The sequence below is a fragment of the Chiloscyllium plagiosum genome, unplaced genomic scaffold, assembly GCF_037043375.1.
Source record: "Chiloscyllium plagiosum isolate Xiang-an unplaced genomic scaffold, Cpla_swu_hap1 HiC_scaffold_8, whole genome shotgun sequence".
NCBI lineage: Eukaryota > Metazoa > Chordata > Chondrichthyes > Orectolobiformes > Hemiscylliidae > Chiloscyllium > Chiloscyllium plagiosum.
Genome location: NW_028270146.1, coordinates 92189944 through 92211352, shown reverse-complemented (window position 1 = coordinate 92211352; position 21409 = coordinate 92189944). Strand labels below are relative to the sequence as shown.

Genomic DNA, 21409 nt, shown 5'->3' with positions numbered 1-21409 from the left:
GTTAGGACAGCGATAAGGAGGAATTTTTCTCTCAGATGGTAGTGAATCCGTGAAATTCTTTACCACAGGTGGCTATAGTGTTTCGGTTGCTAAGTACATTTAAGGCCGAGATGAACAGATCTTTACATCAGTAAGAGTGATTCAAGGGTTAAGGGGAAAATCTAGGTAAGTGATGTTGAGGATTCCGCTGAATGATTCCATTGAATGGCTGAACAAACAGAATAGACTATCTCTGCTCCTGATTCTTATAATTATGGTTTATAGGACCATGTAACTGCAGGAAACACCCAGTAACAAGAGCCTGTCTGTATGTCATTTCCAACTTGGAACATTTTCTAAAGCATCGATCACTACCTCTACAAGACTACACACTGAAGGGAAATGCAGCGCAGTAGGGTAGGGGAATGGGTCGGTGTGAACTTGTTAGGCCAAGTGGCCAGTTTCCACAACGTAGGGGTTCTATGATTCAATGATTCTATGATTGAGGAATAGCCTAAGATTGCACAGAGAGTTTTTGTTAAAATCACATTCAGGTTTATACATGAGGTAAAAGAGTTGGGTTTTGCCTGTTGCACGGTTCAATTAAATAATGACTGATCTGTACCGTAAGTCTAATTTTCCTGCCTTCCTCTCCATGTCCCATTACCCTAACCTAGTCTCGAAGGCTACAGTTGTCGGCCTCAGCATCTCCACATCATTTTGAGGGGCACGTTTCCAACTTTCCGCTACTTTATGTCAGAATGAGTGCTTTCTGATCTCACTGCTGTGGTTATAGAGGATTCTCTTTTTTTTCTCCCCCCCCCCCACCCCCCACACCCAGATTTTCCCAGGGAAATTGTTTATTTTTTAGATAAAGGATACAATAGGTTTAAGAGATAATCAACTTAAACACCTTTGTCAGAACACCCCACAACTTCCTGAATTCAGTGGAAAATTACACCTGGGCTATAAAGCCAAACCAACAACTCCCAGCTCATATCATCATCAGGGAGGAGAAAGTGAGGACTGCAGACGCTGGAGACCAGAGTTGAAAAATATGGTGCTGGAAAAACACAGCAGGCCAAGCAGCATCCGAGGAGCAGGGGAATCGACGTTTCGAGCATAAGCCCTTCTTCAGGAATCTGAAGAAGGGCTTATGCCTGAAACGTCGATCCTCCTGCTCCTTGGATGCTGCCTGGCCTGCTGTGTTTTTCCAGCACCACACTCATCTCACCATCAGTCATGATATATGCTTCGAGTGACGGATTTATAGAAGGATCCATTAGTGGCATTGGTACAAAGTGATGTCTTTGGAAATATGGTTCTCACCCACTAGAATATAGAGTAATAGAGATGTACTGCATAGAAACAGAACCATCAGTCCAACTCGTCCAAGCTGACTAGATATCCTGAATTAATTTAGTCCCATTTGCCAGCACTTGCTCTAAATCTTTCCTATTGATATTCCCATCCAGAAGCCTTTTAGATATTGTAACTGTACCAGCCTCCACCACTTCCTCTGACAGCTCATTCCAATCACATATTACCCTCTATGTGGAAAATGTTGCCCCTTAGGTCTCTTAAATCACCCCTCTCACCTAAACCTACGCCCTCCTAGTTTTGGACTCCCCTAGCCTGAGAAAAAGACCTTGACTATTTACCCTATCCATGACTGTCATGATTTTATAAACTTCTATAAGGTCACCCCTCAACCTCCAAAGCTCCAGGGAAAATATCTCCAGCCTCTTCAGCCTCTGCCTATAGCTCAAACTCTGGCAACATCCTTGTAAATCTTTTCTGAACCCTTTTGTGTTTCACAACATCTTTCCTATAGCAGGAAGACCAGAACTGAACGCTGTATTCCAAAATCAATGTCCTGTACAGCCACAACATGACCTCCCCAACCCAATGCATTGACCAATAGAGGCAAGCCTACTAAATACCTTATTCACTACACTGTCTACCTGCAACTCCACTGTCAAGGAACTATGAACCTGCCTTCTCTGCTTGTTTTATCCTTCCTTTATGAATGGGTCTTTTACAAACTCACGTTAGATTATAATTAGAAAAAGGTGGATTTAGATTAGAGTGGTGCTGGAAAAGCACGGCAGATCAGGCAGCATCCGAGGAGCAGAAAAATTGACATTTCGAGCAAAAGCCCTTCATCAGGAATAGAGGCAGGAAGCCTCCAGGGTGGAGAGATAAATGGGGAGGGTGGGGCTGGGGAGAAGGTAGCAAAGAGTACAATGGGTGAATGGGGGTGGGGTTGGAGGTGGTAGGTCAGATGGGAGGGTGGAGCGGATAGGTGGAAAGGGAGATTGGCAGGTAGGACAGGTCATGGGGACAGTGCTGAGCTGGAAGGTTGAAACTGGGGTAAGGTGAGGGAAGGGGAAATGAGTTAACTGGTCAAGTCCACATGGATACCCTGGGGTTGAAGTGTTCCGAGGTGGAAGATGAGGTGTTCTTCCTCCAGGCGTTGGGTGGTGAGGGAGTGGCGGTGGAGGAGGCCCAGGATCTGCATGTCCTTGGTAGAGTGGGGGGAGAAGTTGAAATGTTGGGTCATGGGGCAGTGGGGTTGATTGGTGCGGGTGTCCTGGAGATGTTCCCTGAAGCACTCTGCGAGAAGGCAGAGGAGACTGCATTGGGCGCAACAGATACAATAAATGACATTGATGGATGTGCAGGTGAACCTTTGATGGATGTGGAAGGCTCCTTTGGGGCCTTGGATGGTGGTGAGGGAGGAGGTGTGGGCGCAGGTTTTGCAATTCCTGCGATGGCAGGGAAGGGTGCCAGCTCGGGAGGATGGGTTGTTGGACCTGACCAGGTAGTCACCATCTCCATCCCCACCCCCATTCACCTATTGTAATCTTTGCTACCTTCTCCCCAGCCCCATTTATCTCTCCACCCTGAGGCTTCCTGCCTTTTTTCCTGATGAAGGGCTTTTGCCCGATACGTCGATTTTCCTGCTCCTCGGATGCTGCCTGATCTGCCGTGCTTTTCCAGCACCACTCTGATCTAAACTCTGGCTTCCAGCATCTGCAGTCCTCACTTTTGCCTCTATAATTAGGAAAATTACTTCATTATCCTTCCATCAGCCAGTTACCAGATGGTAGAAGGCCAACAAATGGACCTGGCCTCTTGTTGTCAGCCATTCCCGTAATCATAACATCTTTTAGGTGTAAACTTTAAATAACAGAAGAACTTCAATAGATTTTTGTCATAATCTCTGCTTCACTTTCAGCTGCTGTAAGCACATCTTATGACAAATTATATTGCCGATTGTGAGAACAGGGCCCTCTTAATAAAGTAAGAGAGGTATTGATTTTTATTATTAAATCAATGGGACTGAAATATTAAAGTAGACTTTCTGCCAAGTTCACTTGACATTTCATGCGAGAATGGAATTTTGTTGCACAATGCCTTACAGGGAGAGGGATAACCCGGCAGAAATTTCAACTGAAGCTTTCCTGATCTCGAGTTGTAAAATGTGGATAAAAATTAACAGAACCCTGAGGAAATCACTGAGATTACACAAAAAAATTGGGAGGGACCCCTGCAGGAATTCTACACAATCCATTTGTTGTGTTGATGGCAACACAGCACTATTTGTCTAAGGTCATAAGGTAGCCACTGGGTTTATAAATGCTGTTCAAATATTTTGTCTTTGTTTTGACAGTGATGTCCCTTTAGTCTCAGCTGTCTGCCCCCTCCATTTCTCTTTTAACATCCAGTTAACATCCACGTGAGGTGATCCACTTCAGAAGAAGAAACAAGATGAGGGAATATTTAGTGAATGACAGGACACTGGGTAGCTTGGAAGAACAGAGGGATCTTGGAGTGACTATTCACAGATCCCTGAAGTCGGCAGAGCACGTGAATAGTTAAGGAGGCTTATGGGACACTTGTCTTCATCAGGTGTGGCATGGAGCACAAGAGCAAGGAGGTAATGTTGGAGTTGTACAGTGTGTTGGTCAGGTCACAGTTTGAATACCGTGTGAAGTTCTGGTCACCTCCCTACAGGGAAGATATGATAGCATTGGAGGTGGTACAGAGGAGCTTCACCAGGATGTTGCCTGGGATGGAGAAATTGAGCTATAAGGAAAGACTAGTTAGGCTTGGATTGTTTTCTTTAGAGCAGAGAAGACTGAAGAGACACGATTGGAGGTGTATAAGATTATGAGGGGTATGGACAAGGAGAATACAGAGTAGCTGTTCCCCTTGGTTGAGCAGTCAATCAGGAGAGGGCACGGTTTCAGGGAAAGGGGCAGGAGATTCAGAGGGCATTTGAGAAAAGGCCTTTTCACTCAGCGGATGGTGGGAATCTGGAATGCACTGCCTGGGAAAGTGGTGCAGGCTGGAAATCTTACAGCCTTTAGAAGATATTTGGAGGAGTACTTTTCAAATATCATAACATTCAAGAGTATGGGACAAGTGCAGGAAGTTGAGATTTTAGTCCGTTTTAGTGGTAGTTATGTCGGTGTCGACTCGATAGGCCAAAGGACCTTTTCTGCGTTGTATGAATCTATGTATCTCTGTGTTCTCAGAGCTGTGACGTTGTCCTGGTCACTTATCTTGAGTTGCAATGGTTATAGCAAACACATCAGTCAATGTATGTGGTATTTTCTGTTTGAAATTTCAAACTGATCCTGGCTCCCTTGGGCAATATTTTTGTGCATTCCCTGCTCCCTGTAATATTGTGCTGCGCAGACATTCATCCAAGAAATATTGCACAGAATGTAGATCACTGAGCCAGGCTATTTAATTCACCACATGAGCCAACTGCGCCCTTCTCGTCAGTTCTGATATCACCTCAAGGGCCATTTTAAAACATGGAGGTCAGAGCTACGTGTCATGCTCCAAATATGGTATAGCCATAGCTCAATACAAATTCAACATAGCTACGATATGGTAAGTGTCCAGATTATTTCACCAGGATTTACAAAGGTTTCAAGATTATATCAAAGGTGTTTGATTCCTATGTTTCTGACCACTTTTCGCGGTTTCAGCTCCTTCTGCTATTCCAGTTAAATATAGTGTTCAGATTCGGCAAACATTGGTCTATATTTTCAGAATGCCGAGAAACTTAGCTATGCTTCAAAAAAGGCTAGTGAACCAAGAATTCAGAAGTGATTAAATTATTTCAGAGAAGATTCGCTTGATTAGAACATAGAACATTACAGCGCAGTACAGGCCCTTCGGCACTCGATGTTGTGCCGACCAGTCATACCAATCTGAAGCCCATCTAACCTACATTATTCCATGTACATCCATATGTTTGTCCAATGCACTAAAAGATGGCAAATCTACTACCATTGCAGGCAAAGCATTCCTTACTACTCTCGGAGTAAAGAAACTACCTCTGACATCTATTACCCCTCAATTTAAAGCCCCCTCGTGCTCGCCGTCACTATACTTGGAAAAAGCTCTTCCTGTCCACCCTATCTAACCATCTGATTACCTTATATGTCTCTATTAAGTCACCTCTCAACCTTCTTCTCTCCAACAAAAACAGCCTCAAGTCCCTCAGCCTTTCCTCCATACCAGGCAACATCCTAGTAAATCTCCTCTGCACCCTTTCCAAAGCTTCCACATCCTTCTTATAATGTGGTGACCAGAATTGTACACAATACTCCAAGTGCGGCTGCACCAGAGTTTTGTACAGCTGTAGCATAACCTCATGGTTCCGGAACTCGATCCCTCTATTAATAAAAACTAAAACACTGTATGCCTTCTTAACAACTCTGTCAACTTGGGTGGCAACTTACAAGGATCTGTGTACGTGGACACTGAGATCTCTCTGCTCATCTACACTACCAAGAATCTTACCATTAGCCCAGTACTTTGCATTCTCGTTACTCTGACCAAAGTGAATCACCTCACACTTGTCCATATTAAACTCCATTTGCCACCTCTCAGCCCAGCTCTGCAGCTTATCTATGTCTCTCTGTAACCTACAACATCCTTCGTCACTATCCACAACTCCACCGACCTTAGTGTCGTCTGCGAATTTACTAACCCACCCTTCTACGCCCTCATCCAGGTCATTTCTCAAAATGACGAACAGCAGTGGACCCAACACCGACCCTTGCAGTACACCACTGGTAACTGGACTCCAGGATGAACATTTCCCATCAAACACCACCCTCTGTCTTCTTTCAGCAAGCCAATTACTGATCCAAACTGCTATATCTCCTACAATCCCATTCCTCTGCATTTTGTACAATAGCCTACTGTGGGGAACCTTATCGAACGCTTTGTTGAAATCCACATCAACCAGTTTACTCTCATCTACCTGTTTGGTCGCCTTCTCAAAGAACTCAATAAGGTTTGTGAGGCACGACCTATCCTTCACAAAACCATGCTGACTATCCCTAATCAAATTATTCTTTTCTAGATGATTATAAATCCTATCTCTTATAACCTTTTCCAACAACTGAAGTAAGGCTCACTGGTCTATAATTACCAGGGTTGTCCCTACTCCCCTTCTTGAACAGGGGAACACATTTGCTATCCTCCAGTCTTCTGGCACTATTCCTCTTGACAATGACGATTTAAAAATCAATCTCAAAGGCTCGGCAATCTCCTCCTTGGCTTCCCAGAGGATCCTAGGATAAATCCCATCTGGCCCAGGGGACTTATCTATTTTCACACTCTGCAGGATTTCTAATCCCTCTTCCTTGTGAACCTCAATCCCACCCCAGTCTCGTAGTCTGTATCTCAGTATTCTCCTCGACAACAGTGTCGTTTTCTAGAGTGAAAACTGTCGAAAAATATTCATTTAATGCTTCCCCTACCTCCTCTGACTCCACACACAACTTCTCACTACTATCCTTGATTGGCCCTAATCTTACTCTCGTCATTCTTTTATTCCTTAAAAACCTAATGAAAACCTTAGGGTTTACCCTGATCCTATCCGCCAACAACTTCTCATGCCTCCTCCTGGCTCTTCTGAGCTCTCTCTTTAGGTCATCAGGTGATGAAGGAGCAGCGCTCCGAAAGCTAGTGTGCTTCCAATTAAGGAGAAAGTGAGGTCTGCAGATGCTGGAGATCAGAGCTGAAAATGTGTTGCTGGAAAAGCGCAGCAGGTCAGGCAGCATCCAGGGAACAGGAGAATCGAAGTTTCGGGCATAAGCCCTTCTTCAGGAATGAGGAAAGTTTGTCCAGCAGGCTAAGATAAAAGGTAGGGAGGAGGGACTTGGGGGAGGGGCGTCGGAAATATGATAGGTGGAAAGAGGTCAAGGTGAGGGTGATAGGTCAGACTGGGGTGGGGGCAGAGAGGTCGGGAAGAAGATTGCAGGTTAGGAAGGCGGTGCTGAATTCGATGGATTTGACTGAGACAGGCTGGGGGGAGGGGAAATGAGGAAACTGGTGAAATCCGAGTTCATCCCTTGTGGTTGGAGGGTTCCTAGGCGGAAGATGAGGCGCTCTTCCTCCAACCGTCGTGTTGTTGTGGTCTGGCGATGGACGAGTCCAAAGACCTGCATATCCTTGGTGGAGTGGGAGGGGGAGTTGAAGTGTTGAGCCACAGGGTGGTTGGGTTGGTTGGTCCGGGTGTCCCAGAGGTGTTCTCTGAAACGCTCCGCAAGTAGCCGGTCTGTCTCCCCAATATAGAGGAGGCCACATCGGGTGCAGAGGATGCAATAGATGATGTGTGTGGAGGTGCAGGTGAATCTGTGGCGGATATGGAAGTTTCCTTTGGGACCTTGGAGGGAGGTGAGGGGGGAGGTGTGGGCGCAAGTCTTGCACCTCCTGCGGTTGCAGGGGAAGGTGCCGGGAGTCCAATTAAACCTGTTGGACTATAACCTGGTGATGTGTGATTTTTAGCTTCACATTGAGAATATCCTTCATCATGTTGTGTAACACCATCCTGGTGTTAAATGAGACAGATTTTGGACAGTTCGAGTAACTCGAGATTGGGCATTCAAAAGGTGCTGTTGACTAACAGCAGCAGGGAAAAATATACTCCAACAAAATGTGTAACCTCAAGAATCAGCATATCCACTCTACCATCAGAGAATCAACTTTGCGCAATGGAGAGTGCAAGAGCACATGCCAAGAGCAGCATCAGGCATGCCTAAAAATGAGATATCAATCTGGTGAAGCTACAAAGCAGGACTATTTGCATGCCAAACAGCATAAGCAGTGAGTCTTGGACAGAGCTAAGCAATCCCACAACCAATGGAACAGATCTAAGCTCTGTAGTCCTGCCACATCTAATCGTAAACTGTAGTGGACAATTAAACTACAGAAGACAAGGTTCCACAAATATTTCCATTCTCAATGATGGGAGAGCCGAGCACATCATTGGAAAAGATAAGGCTGAAGCGTTTATAATAATGACAAGGAGAAAGTGAGGACTGCAGATTCTGGAGATCAGAGTCGAAATGTGTGCCGCTGAAAAACCACAGCAGGTCAGGCAGCACCCAAGGAGCAGGAGAGTCAATGCCTCAGGTGAGGGGGCACAAGGGAGCTGAGAGACACACAGGAGGGGGGGGTGAGGCTGGGGGTAAGGCAGCCCGGAAGGCGAACACAGGCCGGGGGTAACGGCGATAGGTCAGAGCGGAGGGTGGAGCGGATAAGTGGGAAGGAAGATGGATAGGCGGGAGAGGTCCCAGAGGGCAGTGCCAAGCTGGAGGGCCAGATTCGGGACAAGGTGGGGCTTCAAGTCCTCTCCCACTCCGCCAAGGACATGCAAGTCCTGGGCCTCCTCCACCGCCAAATTCTAACCACCTATCTCCTGGAGGAAAAACGCCTTATCTTCTACCTAGGGACACTCTAACTACATGGCATCAATATCATTTTCACCAGTTTCCTCATTTCCCCTATCCCCACCCAATCCCAGATCCAACCCTCCAACCCGGCACCGCCCCCCTAACCTCCCCCACCAACCATCCCCACCCCATCCACCCCAACCCACCTGCATCCACCCACCAAGCCAACATCCCCCTCAGCAACCCACCTACCTTCCAGCCCGCACGGGCCTGCGCCCTACATCCCTGTTGAAGGGCCCATGCCCAAAACGCCAACCCTCCTGCTGCCCGACCCACCGTGCCCTTCCAGCATTTGCAATAATGCTGAGTCAATAATCTCCAGAAATCCCAAGTTTATTCACATTATTTATGAACAACTTAATAATGACATAGAAAGTTGATATTCAAATATGCTAATGACACAAAGTTACACAACACAATAGATATTGTTGTTGATGACATAAAATTATAAAGGTATATTGATAGACTAAGGGTATGGGCAAAACTGTGACAGATGGATTTCAATGTAAACAAACATGAGGTTATCCATTTTGATCCAAGGAAGGGTAGATCGGGGTACTCTCTAGATGGCATTAAGTTAAATCCAGTGTTTGTCCAAAGAGACTTGGGGGTTCAGGTCCATAGACTTCTGAAATGCCACGAATAGGCACAGAAAATAATCAAGGCAGCTAATGGAATGTTGGTCTTTATGATTGGAGTATAAGGACACAGAAATTATGCTGCAGTTATACAAAGGCCTGATTAGACCCCAATTGGTGTACTGTGAGCATATCTGGGCACCTCACCTTAGGAAGGACATATTGGTCTTGAAGGGAGTAAGAGGTCGGCTTACAAGAATGATATTTATTTCATTATCTGTTCCAGATTTGAAAGGCTTCTCTTATGAGGACAGATTGAGCAGATTAGGCATTTACAGTGCAATCTCGATTATCCGCACATGGATAATCCAAAATTTGGATAATCAATCAAGATTTCCAAGTCCCGATGCTTGAGTAAACTATGTTATCCGAACATTTGATTATCTGATCATTCGATTATCCGAACAAAAATACTCCCCGCGCCTGTGTCGTTCAGATAATTGAGGTTGCCCCTGTATTCACTAGAGTTTCGAAGGATGACAGGAGATTTTACTGAGGTAAATAATATGCTAAAGGGGGTTGACAAAGTAGACATGGAAAGGTTGTTTTCCTTGATGAAAATCTAGAACAAGAGGTAATACTTTTAGCCTAAGAGGTGGCAGATTTAAAACAAAGATGAGGGGAAATTATTTCTCTCAAAGAGTTTTAAATCTGTGGAATTCACTACCCGAGGGTGCTGGGACACTGAATAAATTTAGGGAGGAGATAGACAGATTTTAATTTGTAACAGGCTGAAGGGTTATGGGGAGCGGGCAGAAAACTGAAGTTGAGGCCAAGATGAGATCAGCCATGATTGTATTAAATGGCGGAGCAGGCTGAGAGGGCTGAATTGCCTACTCCTGCTCTTAATCCTTATGCCTTTATCATAATGCATTGGCTATACAATTATTCCAGTTTAAGTGAGGAGATGAGAAATTAATCCTTTTTCCATCAAACTGAGAAACCTCACACCCATTGGAAATTGGTGCTTGAGCTAATTCAACAATATATTTGGTGTGAATCATCATGGGCTTGCTAATGGCTTACCCGATTTTTAGATCGTTCACCATTACGCTGGTGCAAAGTCAGCATAAATATTAGAGGAGCAACATAAGTGGCTTATTTTGCAGATACAGCAGTTTGGAATAACAGCATCGAAATGAATGGGCATAATATGGAAGAATTAAGAAAATAAACAGATACTGCATTCACTAAGGTGAGTGTTATTGGGCAAATAATCTGAAGTCTTAAATCTGCTTACAGAAAAAGATAAGGAGGGCATTCAGACACTCAGTCAACTTAGTCACGGCTTCTCCGAATCCTCACTCCAGCTACTTACCTTGGTTCTGTGGCACTTAACATCCTGACTCAACAGAAGTCCATAAATCTCACGTTTAAACTTGCAGTTGACCCCCATCTCAATAGCCTTTTAAGGACAGAATTCCAGATTTCCACTGTGCTTTGTATGAAGAACTGCACCTGGCTTCACCGCAGACAATTCTCCTATTCTCAGGCTCGTATCCTTAATTAGTCAAGGGTCGATGAACTCCAGAATCTGCTGTTATTTTATAATGGTAAGGTTAAGCCATATACTACAGGCCAGGGAAACCTCAGCAGCGAGAATCCTTCTGGCTGTCACTTTTAACTAATGAGGTGAATTTTTCCACACGTTTACCACTGCCAGCACAAGATGTGCAGGATGAGAACTGGGCCACAGGAACAATGTTGGAGTGTAAGGGAGTTAAACAAATTCACGGTTCATTTATTGATTTAGAGCAGGTACTGACCAGTTAGCCTTTAAAGCCTGTTCCCCCATTTCAATTAGATCATAGATAATATAATCTGTACCTCCAGCCCATTTTACTTTATTTTGCTCCCAATCTTTGACAAAAGTTGAACAACAGAAGTCTCATGTTTGCAATGATTAGATTCCCTACAGTGTGGAAACAGGCCCTTCGGCCCAACCAGTCCACATCGACCCAATGAAGAGTAACCCACCCAGACCCGTTTCCCTCTGACTAATGCATCTTACACTATGGGCAATCTAGCATGGCCAATTCGCCTGACCTGCACATCTTTGGACTGTGGGAGGAAACCGGAGCACCCGGAGGAGAATGTGCAAATTCCACACAAACAGTCGCCCGAGGCTGGAATCGAACCTGGGACCCTGGTGCTGTGAGACAGCAGTGCTAACCACTGAGCCACCGTGCCGCCCCGTTCAACTAATCTCCAGGTTCGACAGCCTTTTCAAGGGAGAGGCTTCCACAACGCTGCGGGAAGAGTTGTTTCCTGACACAAACAGGTTCAAATTTTAAGGCTATAGCCCCCTTCTTCTCGATGCCTTCAACAACGGAAATGGTGTCTCCCTATTTACTCTGATCATTTTAAGCACTTCAATCAGACTGCCTCCTTAATTGCCCCTTACATTTATACTCTAAAACCCTGCCACACAAGCAAACCAGTGCTAGGTGATGTGAAAAATCCAATGCAGGTCAGAGGTGCTGGAAGATTTGGGAAGAAAGGTGATTGTGAAATCCACGGTCAGCTGAGCCCTTGGAATAAGCTATGAGAGGATGACCACAGTTCGGAATGGGCATGGGAATGAAGTGGATGCATCCAGAGAGCATCCAAGGCCCAAAGAGCCATTAGACATGACAGCAAGAGATTCTGTGTGAAGTTGTTGATTTCCTCATGAACACAATCAGAATAAATAGTTGTATTAATAGAGCACTTGCACTTCCTCAGGACTTCTCAAAATCTCTAATGCAGTGTCTTTGAAGTGAAGTTACTGTTGTAGTGTAGGAAATCAATGTAGGAGATAATCAATGTCTATGTTATTGATTGAAGGATCATATTGACCACAGCACCAGGGAGGATTCTGTAAAAATACGGCTGTGAAATAATTTCCATTCACCCATGAGAGCAGATCGGGTCACGTGTTCATGAAAGAGGGCTTGTCAAGCGTGTTGGTTTTCTCCCATTTTCATTCTCCACCTTGCCCGTGCTCTAACCTCTCTGTTCTCCACCTCCTCCTGCAATGTTCGAATGAAGCTGAACATAATCTCAAGGCATTGCACCTCGGCTTTCAATAAATGGCTTGACAGCTTCTGGACTCAACACCAAGTTCAATGATTTAAGACGGTTCCTTCCCGCAGTCCTTCCGTTTTGTTTTCTCTGTTGCTCTGGATTGTGATCATTTCTTTCCTGTTTGCTTTTGGATCGCAGCTGTTCATCATTCTACCATTCACACCTCCCCCTGACACATGCTTTAATCTCTTACATGTACTACACCCAATCCCTCTTTCGCGCCTTTTATTCTATGACAGATCTTCCCTTTTGTATTTTTTTTTCCCCTCTCGCCCTCCCACTTTGACTTGCTTCAAGCACACTGCATTTCCGACTTCTCCCAGTTCTGATGAGAGGGCATCAATTAGCAACCATTCTCGGGGTTCTTTTCACTTAATATCTTTATGTCCAGATCTGGCAGTGACAAATAGTTTTTAAAAGCGATGGAATTTGATGCTAAGCAAATGAGGATTTGGGTCTGCCGTCCCCTCTGCCTGGAAGTGTGATGGAAGCAGGTTCAACTGAGGCCTTCAAGGAGGTTATTATATGATCATTTAAATAGAACCAATGTGCAAGGTTATGGGAGGGAAAAGGGAGGAGTTTGGCATTAGGTCAAAATGCTGAAACAGCTCAGGCCTTCTTTTGTAGCGTAACAATTCTGTGACTGTGATTTGAACAGCAGCAGTCAAAGCTGCTATAGGGTAAGCAAAGGGAAAATTTGAACATATTTTGTGAACTGTGCAGAAGGACGTACAGTATATGAACCTTCCTGCAGAGAAATGCAAAGTGCTTCACATGGGAGCAGAATAAAATCTTTTGGATCCTGTAAATTGAAGTTTTCGTAGCAATGCTTGGCAGCAGTGAATCAAGCAAGTCAGATATTAAATGAAGCCAGCCTGGTAATCCTGTCGTTATTACTGGTGTGACAGCAGTTAAAATACTTTATACAGTTCTGTTTGCCACTTTACAAAACAAAAGGATATCAGTGCTGATAAAAGGGTGCAGGACAGAGCAATCAGGACAACTGAGTGATGGGATTATGGGAAATGATTATTTAAATTGGATATGTTCTCACCGGAAAAGGAGGTGAAATCATTGCTGTTCATGGAATCCAATAAGGATAGATAATGTCAACCATGACACCCTACTTCAGTTTGCCCAGCGCAGTAGAACGCAACAATGTCAGAAATAGGAGCTGCTGCAGAACATTTGGCTTTTAAAGTTTACTCTGCTGTTCCAAAAAGTCACGGCTGCCGAACTGCCTCAACATCACCTTTCTGGAGCAGAAGTTGTTCAAAGCTGGAGGGGTTATTTGGATAAGAGCCAGTAGTAAATCTATGGAAGATCCTCGCTGGGAGAAAGCAGAGCCAGGAAACATTGAATCAGCCCAATAAATCTTCACCTCTTCGAGAAAATACTTGGGCAGAATTTTCCAAAGGGTAGCAATCTCACCCAAGTTACCACTCCAGCCCTTTGTCTTCGAGAAAGAAGGGAGGCCACATCTCCAATAGGAGATTCCAATCAGAGGAGTTCCCTCAAAAATGAAGAGCTGTACTTCCATCCTGAGAGCTCTATACTGGTGCAGAACTGGTGGGGGAAGGCAAAACAACTGTATTTTAAATGTAAAGGTGCTGACAGCCATTGTGACATCTCCAAGGTAAGTGTAATGTAATGGTACAGGGAGGGGAGGGAAGGTGTCAGTTGGGTGGGGCGTAGGGCGACCTAAGTAGCATGTGGGGAACCAAGGGCGGGATGCCAGTTGAGGAGGGTAGGGTGCCAGGATCCAAGTGGCAAAGTAGGTGATGCAGTGTTAAGGGTAGGTCTGGCAGAAATTGAATCCATTGGGGTTGGGTCTGGCAGTATGGGGGTGGTTATGCATCAGGATCCCAAGGGAGCATTGGGTCCCAGGGCTGGTCAGAATCTGGGTACTGTAAAAGTGGTCTGGGGAAGATGTAATTGGAGTGTGTGTGTGTGTGTGATAAGTACAAGGTCAGTAAGAGTCACACTGCATGGGAAGCAGACATTTCAGTCCAATATGTTCCAAACTAATCTAGTCCCACCTGCCTGCACTTGGCCCATATCCCTCTAAACCTTTCCTATTCATGACCTTATCCAAATGTCTTTTAAACACTAACTATACCCACATCCACCACTTTCTCTGGTCGTTCATTCCACACACAAACCACTCTCTGTGTAAATAACATGTTCATGCCTTTTTAAACCTTTTCTCCTCTCACCCGAAAATATGCCCCCTAGTTTTAAACTCACCCACCCTCACGAGTAAGTCCTTGTCATTCACCCTATCTATGCTCCTCATGATTTTTATAAACCTCTAAGGTTTCACACCTCAACCTCTATACTCCAGTTAAATAAGAAGTCCCAGCCTTTCCAGTCCGTTTTTATACCTCACACCATCCATTCTCGGCAACATCCTGGTAAATCTTTTCTGAACCCTCTGCAGTTTAGTAATATCCTTCATATTACCATGGTAACCAGAACTGCACAAGACCAGGCTTCATCAGCATCCTGTACAACCTCAACATCACGTCCCAACTCCGATACTCAAAGGTCAGTTGAAGTATTACTCAGGCGTTAGACAATATTCTGAACAGTCTCACTTTGCCCGAGTAACTATTTTACTTCATTTCATCAGGACCATCCAAAGTCTCTGATGCAGAATCTTGGAGGGTTTCAGACATAGAGAATGCCCCAGTAGAAAAATCTACCTCCCGGGCAACTTATTTACAGCGTGCCATTTCGGGATTCTGCAAAATCCCTAACAGGCATTTCCTTACCTCATGTCAGGGTTTGTGGCAGACTAACCAATTTCTAGATTAGAGTGGTGCTGGAAAAGTACAGCAGTTCAGGCAGCATCCGAGGAGCAGGAAAATCGACATTTTGGGATTCCTGATGAAGGGCTTTTGCCCAAAACGTTGATTTTCCTGTTCCTCAGATGCTGTCTGAACTGCTGTGCTTTTCAAGCACCACTCTAATCTAGAATCTGGTTTCCAGCATCTGCAGTCCTTGTTTTTACCTCGCAGACTAACCAATAGCAATTGATTCTATAATACATCAACAACTCCAGTCATGCATAGGAAACCTGGTTACCAGGATTCTTCAGGGTGAACTAGATGTACCTTGGCCTTTTGCCACCGAACATATAGGATGATTCCAACAATATAAAGCTAATAATCCTACTTTCCCACATGTGTCACTGGGGTCAACGTTAATCTTTGACAGGACCTTATTATTGTACTATTCCAAAAGGATAGCAATCTAAGAACAGGAAAAAAAACAGAAATAGCTTTGCTTTCTTCAGACATGACTACTCTCCTGCAGCACAAGAAAGGATACAATATTACTGGCTTTCCTTGTAATGAAATTTACTACAACTGTGTTCCAATCTGTTGTACATCTGAAGGACAAGAGACTGCTTACATATAAAATACTCTTCACTCAGAAGATTGGTACACGTTTTAAAGAGTACATTAATACCTTCTCGAAAGAGGGTATCCAACTTTGTAATGATTTCTAATCCACCGGTTTCTACTTCCTTGCATTGTTGATGATGGTGCACTGCTACATTCTGATGGGGTTCCTGAGCTGGCACCTGTAGAGGATTGGCATCAGGGTGGATAGAGCAGGGCACTGATGCCATCACAAACAAAATGAGAAAACCCTATGCCAGGAGTGGCACGGTTGTCCTTGTCTCCAGAATTATTGTTCTTGTGCCTGATTTACTCCTGATGAAGATGTTGAACAGTTTCTTCATGTTATGACAACTCCACAGCCAGTGGGACTTGAATCTGGACCTTCTGGCCCACAGTTATGGACGTTACCAGAAGATAGCATAAACTACAACCTTCTCCACAGCCAATCAGCCAACACCCTATTTTGTAAACCTGTACATGACTATCATCCTTAAGGAAGGGAACTCACTGACAGGATCCAGGTAAAAACAGGCAACTATATCATGAACACCCCCTGGTCTTATCATCAATACCACTTCTGAAAAATAAATAGCTATTAGAAAAGGGCCGATTAATACTAAAAAAAAATTCTTTGACACCATCCAGAAACACTCCACGCCAGGGTGAACTATCGAACACCATTTAAATTACATTATTGACTAAGTGCTGGCAGATTTAGGGACTGAATTTTTACTGATAATCTAGCACACACACTCAGGTCACTCAACACTCTCCCAGCCTGTGTATCTCTACTGATGTTAATCCTGCTGTCTGTCAGTAACCCCTCCCAATACACAAACAGGCCTAGCTTTGTGGATCCTCAAAGGAATCAGAAGAAATATTGATCTGATTATTTACTGATCAAAGTGCATCACATTCAAGCTCAGCACCAATAAATCTGCACATCTTAAAATCAGCTAGCAGCAAACAGGTTGGCATTTTGTTTTGCAGATGTGGTTTTGTGTGTGGTGTTGTCTGAGAGCTGGTTATGCATGAACATTCAATCCCACAACCATTTGCATATCCTTCAAACTGAATAATATACAGTAATGCATTTACTGACCATGAACCAAAACAGAAAAACACTGCTGCAGAGGTTATTTTAATTTTCTGGCTGGAGGGTCATCGAAAACTCTTGCTACCACGTTGTGCAGTGGAATGGGCACTTCAGGGTTCAAAGTTCTAGCTGCTCCAGAGATGTGTTAATAACATCTCTGAATAGGTTGCTGAAAAGAAAAATCTCAGTCACACTGTGTATGGCGGAGTGTTGCAGAGTGAGCAGTAATGGACTATTTAATAGAAAGCAGCAGGAACATCTCACAGAATACTGTCTGACACACTGCTAACTGCCGTTCCTGTGTACAGTTACCATTCCTCCAACCCTCTGCTCCTGACATGTTCTCTTTCACCGCCTGTTACACAAGACTTTGTCTTTCTTGATTAACATCTTTGCATCAAATTTATTTGCACTGAATAGATTTATTTTGGGCAGGTTTAAACTATGTTGACCTGCAATACTTAGGCTTGTAAGAATATTTATGTCTCCATTCCACTACCCCCACAAAGCGACCTAGTGCTGCCACCTGCTGTGGGATGTTAACCAACCCAACTTTCAGCAAAATAAGCCTGACTTGCTTTCCCTAAGATAGAAAGCTTTCAATTGGCATTTGTGAGACTGTGTGTTTCGAAGGCAAGTCAGCATCGGAGCGCTGGGTCTCCTTTCCTCTGTATTGGCTGAATCCAATCCGAATCTCGCCCTCTGGGGATGGGGGCAATGTCCCATGCGGCCGCTCCGCCCCTTTGTTGCTGGCAGCCCCTCCTGGTCGTGAGCTGGGCTAGCGGCTGCTTAAGAATCAAGTGGCACTTTCTGGCAAGAGGTTGCAAAGGGAAAACTCTTTTTCCCGTGGATCGATGTTTATTCCCCCCAAGTCTTGGGATAAAAGTGACTGGGGGAAGTTTCCCTTTTAAGTCCAGAAACCGTCTCTGCTTACCCGCACCATCATGTGGGTCCGGATATCCACAAACCTGATTTACATAGTTAAAATCTCCGATAGACCAGAGTTTATATACGTACACAAAAAAAAAATGAAGCGTGGGTGTAATCTCCAATCATGCCAAAATCGCACAGTGTGATTTGAACATGCGGTGCCATAGGAATGCAACATAAAGCAAAGCCCTGCTCTCACTGTACAAACAGTATAAAGTTCAAAATGTCCCCAAAAACCCAAGCCTCGCTATCTAACGATTGTTTCCACCCCCCATCCATATCACCCAGGAGGTTGTGTTCATTAATTCCCACAGACACCAGTACTCAAGTATCTCTGCAAAGTGTCAGAATTCCTCGATTTTTAACTACAATGCAAACCCCAGAGACTCCAATAAGCACCAGTCTGCCCGATAAGATACAACTGGACGGAGTACATTATTTCAGGGGCATATATCCAACCGGTCCAGTCACTTACACATATACATTTTGATTTTTTTTTCTTGCATTTGAATACCAGCCCCAGCCTCCGCAGCTATGCAAAGTTAAACCGATTCAAAGGAAAATTGCACGTTCTCTCTTACCCCGATGTTCTGCTTCTAGGACTCAGTACATTGGCGTAGCTTCCCAATTCCTCACTGCTCGGGCGATGAGAAGCTGCTGGTAATCTCCGCTTCGATAGACCTCTCCCGGGTAGTGAGTGGGACCGTGACATTGAGGAGCCCTGAGGGGGTGTTGCTGTCTCCCCGGCGGAGTGACCCTCGCCTGGCTCAAATCTCCCACTCTCTCCCTTGCCGGCAAACCGCCCTGGGTTCCTGCTGCTGAACGAGGCTTGCAGCTGACTCTGTGCAGTTCAATGTGCATAATTTATCACCAATTTGCTTTTTGTGTGAAATACTGCCACACTGTCCATGCACTGCCTGAGATCAGTGTTCTGCCTATGCAACCATCCCTCCTTCCTTTTCTCTCTCTCTCTCTCTCTCTCTCTCCACCAAGACTGAACGCTGTCTCTTTTGCAGTCATTTGTGAGACGAATGGCAGCACAACACTACAGTCACATCTTTCCACCCTGTGATGCCCTACAGGTCACACAGTTTTTTTAAAAAATCAAGCGTGTGTGGGCCCCACCAGGAGAATAGACAGCCCTGTACCCTGACATGGAACAGAGAAGTTGTTTGTAGATTGACTCGTGATTTTATAAAAAAAAATAAGCCCACCTTCTTTGTGCGGGTATTGATAGCAATAATGGAGTGGAGTTGTGGAATTTATTATGCTTTTTCTGCTACATTTATTCCAACTTTTGGGAAGTGCGAGATTTCCCTGGGGACGGTTGCAACTTGCTGTTTTGCATAAAATCAATACTTACTCTTCATAAAGGACAGACTCAATGGGAGGAGGGTTTAGAAAAGGAGAATGCAGGCCAGCGAACATGCCTCTGTCCATTCTTAGTTGTTACCCGAGATTTGCCTGGTCAGTCGATTCACAGCGAATTCATGCTATTGTGAGCTATAGTTCAGCAACTCACCCGGAAGTCTTAGCAAGGCAGTCTCAATGACAGCAGTCCTTTGGAATCGAGTTTTTAAAAGACTCATTTCTGTTGTAATGGCTCTGAAGGGGTTAATGTTCATGTTAAATTGGTTCCACTCATTCGACTGATGTGACACATTGGAGACTGGATATACTGCTTTAGCTGTCTGAGGGAGCAGATGTATGTGTATCAGCTCCCTAAATCCCTATAATTAATACTTGACCAACTGTAGTTGTACTTGTTGATGTCAATGCAATACACTTTCTTGTTATCTAAGGACAGTGTCTCTTCTGTACAGTGGTATATCCTTTACTGTAGTCACACTGTAGCCTAAGAATAAGGAGGATTTGAGGCAGTGGAGTACTCAAACAACACATAAACAATTCCACACACACTGAAACAGATGCCAAACACTACAGGGTACTACCATTGGTCATCTGGAAAAATGCCACCACTTCTACTCCAGGCCAATGGGTTCTGAGACAGCTGGTAAGTTCAATGCATGACCTGCAAACTTTGCCCCCTGTGCTTGAAGAGTTTGAGTAGATGAGGTGAGAGGAGGATCATTCCACACTTTCACCTCTTCTCAACAAGGTCTCCCAATGTGCTCGGTACCTTCCTAAATGAATCTCTGTTTTTGTTGGTTTACAAACCATGAACTCCCAAAGGTCAGTGAGGGATGTTTGACTTCCTCATTAAGGACATTCTTAAAACATGCCTGCTGCCCTGCTGGAGGCTCCCATGATAACCAAGTCCCAAGTAGAGGAATTGTTTCAGGGCTCTAGCGAAGCAATAGGAACAACATGTCCTGCCCAGTAGAGTTTGTTTTGAGTGATTGGCAGCTCAATGTTGGGCATGTTGGTTTGGAAGACGGATTTGTTGTTGTTCTTCTAAGCAGGTTTGAGGAATCTTGGGAAGGCATTGCTAGTGGTACTCCATAGAATCCATACTACAGTGCAGAAAGAGGCCATTCGGCCCATTCAGTGTGCACTGACCCTCCAAACAGCATTCCACCCTAGCCCCATAACCCCACATTTCCATGGCTAACCCACCCTGGACACTATGAGAAACGTAGCATGGACAATCCATCTAATCTGCACATCTTTGGACTGTGGGAGGAAACCAGAGCACCCAGGGGAAACCCACACAGAGACAGAGATAACGTGCAAACAGTCGCCCGAGGGTGGAATTGAACCTGAGTTCTTTGTGCTGTGATGCAGCAGTGCTACCAACTGAGCCACCATGCCACCCTTCTCCTGTGCTTTGAGTTATCTGCTGTAGATTGTTCCCTGTAGGAGTATAGGGAATGCTGCTGTATAGTAAACCATGACCTTTGTATTGAGTTTACCTTAGCTGGCTGGAGACTGAGCTGCCATGTTGGAGGTGATGACTTCTATTGACCATGTCTGCCTTTGCCACAAGGAAAAGATATAAAAACATTTTCCAGGCTCTCATCTTTGATACTAATCAGCTTTCTGCTAGTCTTGATGAACAAAACCCAGACCACAACTCTGCTAAGCCAATGGGTCGAGACAATTGCCAAGGGTCCTTGCAATGATCTCCCCTGTGACAGACAGCAGACAGGTTCCTCTGAGATACAGCAATCGGATATAACCCTCTACTTGACTAAATTTACGAGTAGAGTGCGTGGAGCTGGTTGGAAGAGAACATTAATTCTCCAGGTGTTTTATGAAAGGCCCATTTTCTCATCTGTTATAGGACACTAGTGATCCAGATGGGTTTTTAACCAACAGCATCAACAATTACACGCTCACCATTACATTACATTGTAATTTCAGATTTTATTGAATTCAAATTTCACCATCAGTCATGGTGGGATTCAAACCCATGTTCCCCAGAACATTAGCCTGAAGCTCTGCGTTACTCATCCAGTGACATTACCATCTATTCCCCCAACTCCCTCCAGATGTGGTGATGATCCTAGTTTGCATATCATCATAGAGTAGTGGTGGTAAATTACTAATGGCAGCCAA

General features: G+C 44.6%; 1 protein-coding gene across 3 annotated transcripts in view; it reads right to left on the bottom strand.

Moving 5' to 3' along the window:
• Nucleotides 1-19367, bottom strand: part of LOC122553818 (transmembrane protein 121) — an 81375-nt gene extending 62008 nt beyond the window's left edge. Inside the window, exon 1 of one of the 3 annotated variants that reach the window (XM_043698185.2) lies at nucleotides 19254-19367. The gene's annotated coding sequence lies outside the window, so the exon portion shown is untranslated. Of the gene's footprint in view, nucleotides 1-10706; nucleotides 11175-18471; nucleotides 18859-19253 lie in introns of those variants that run through there. The other 2 variants (XM_087990107.1, XM_087990108.1) reach the window with 2 other exon arrangements.
• Nucleotides 19368-21409: the final 2042 nt, after the last annotated feature.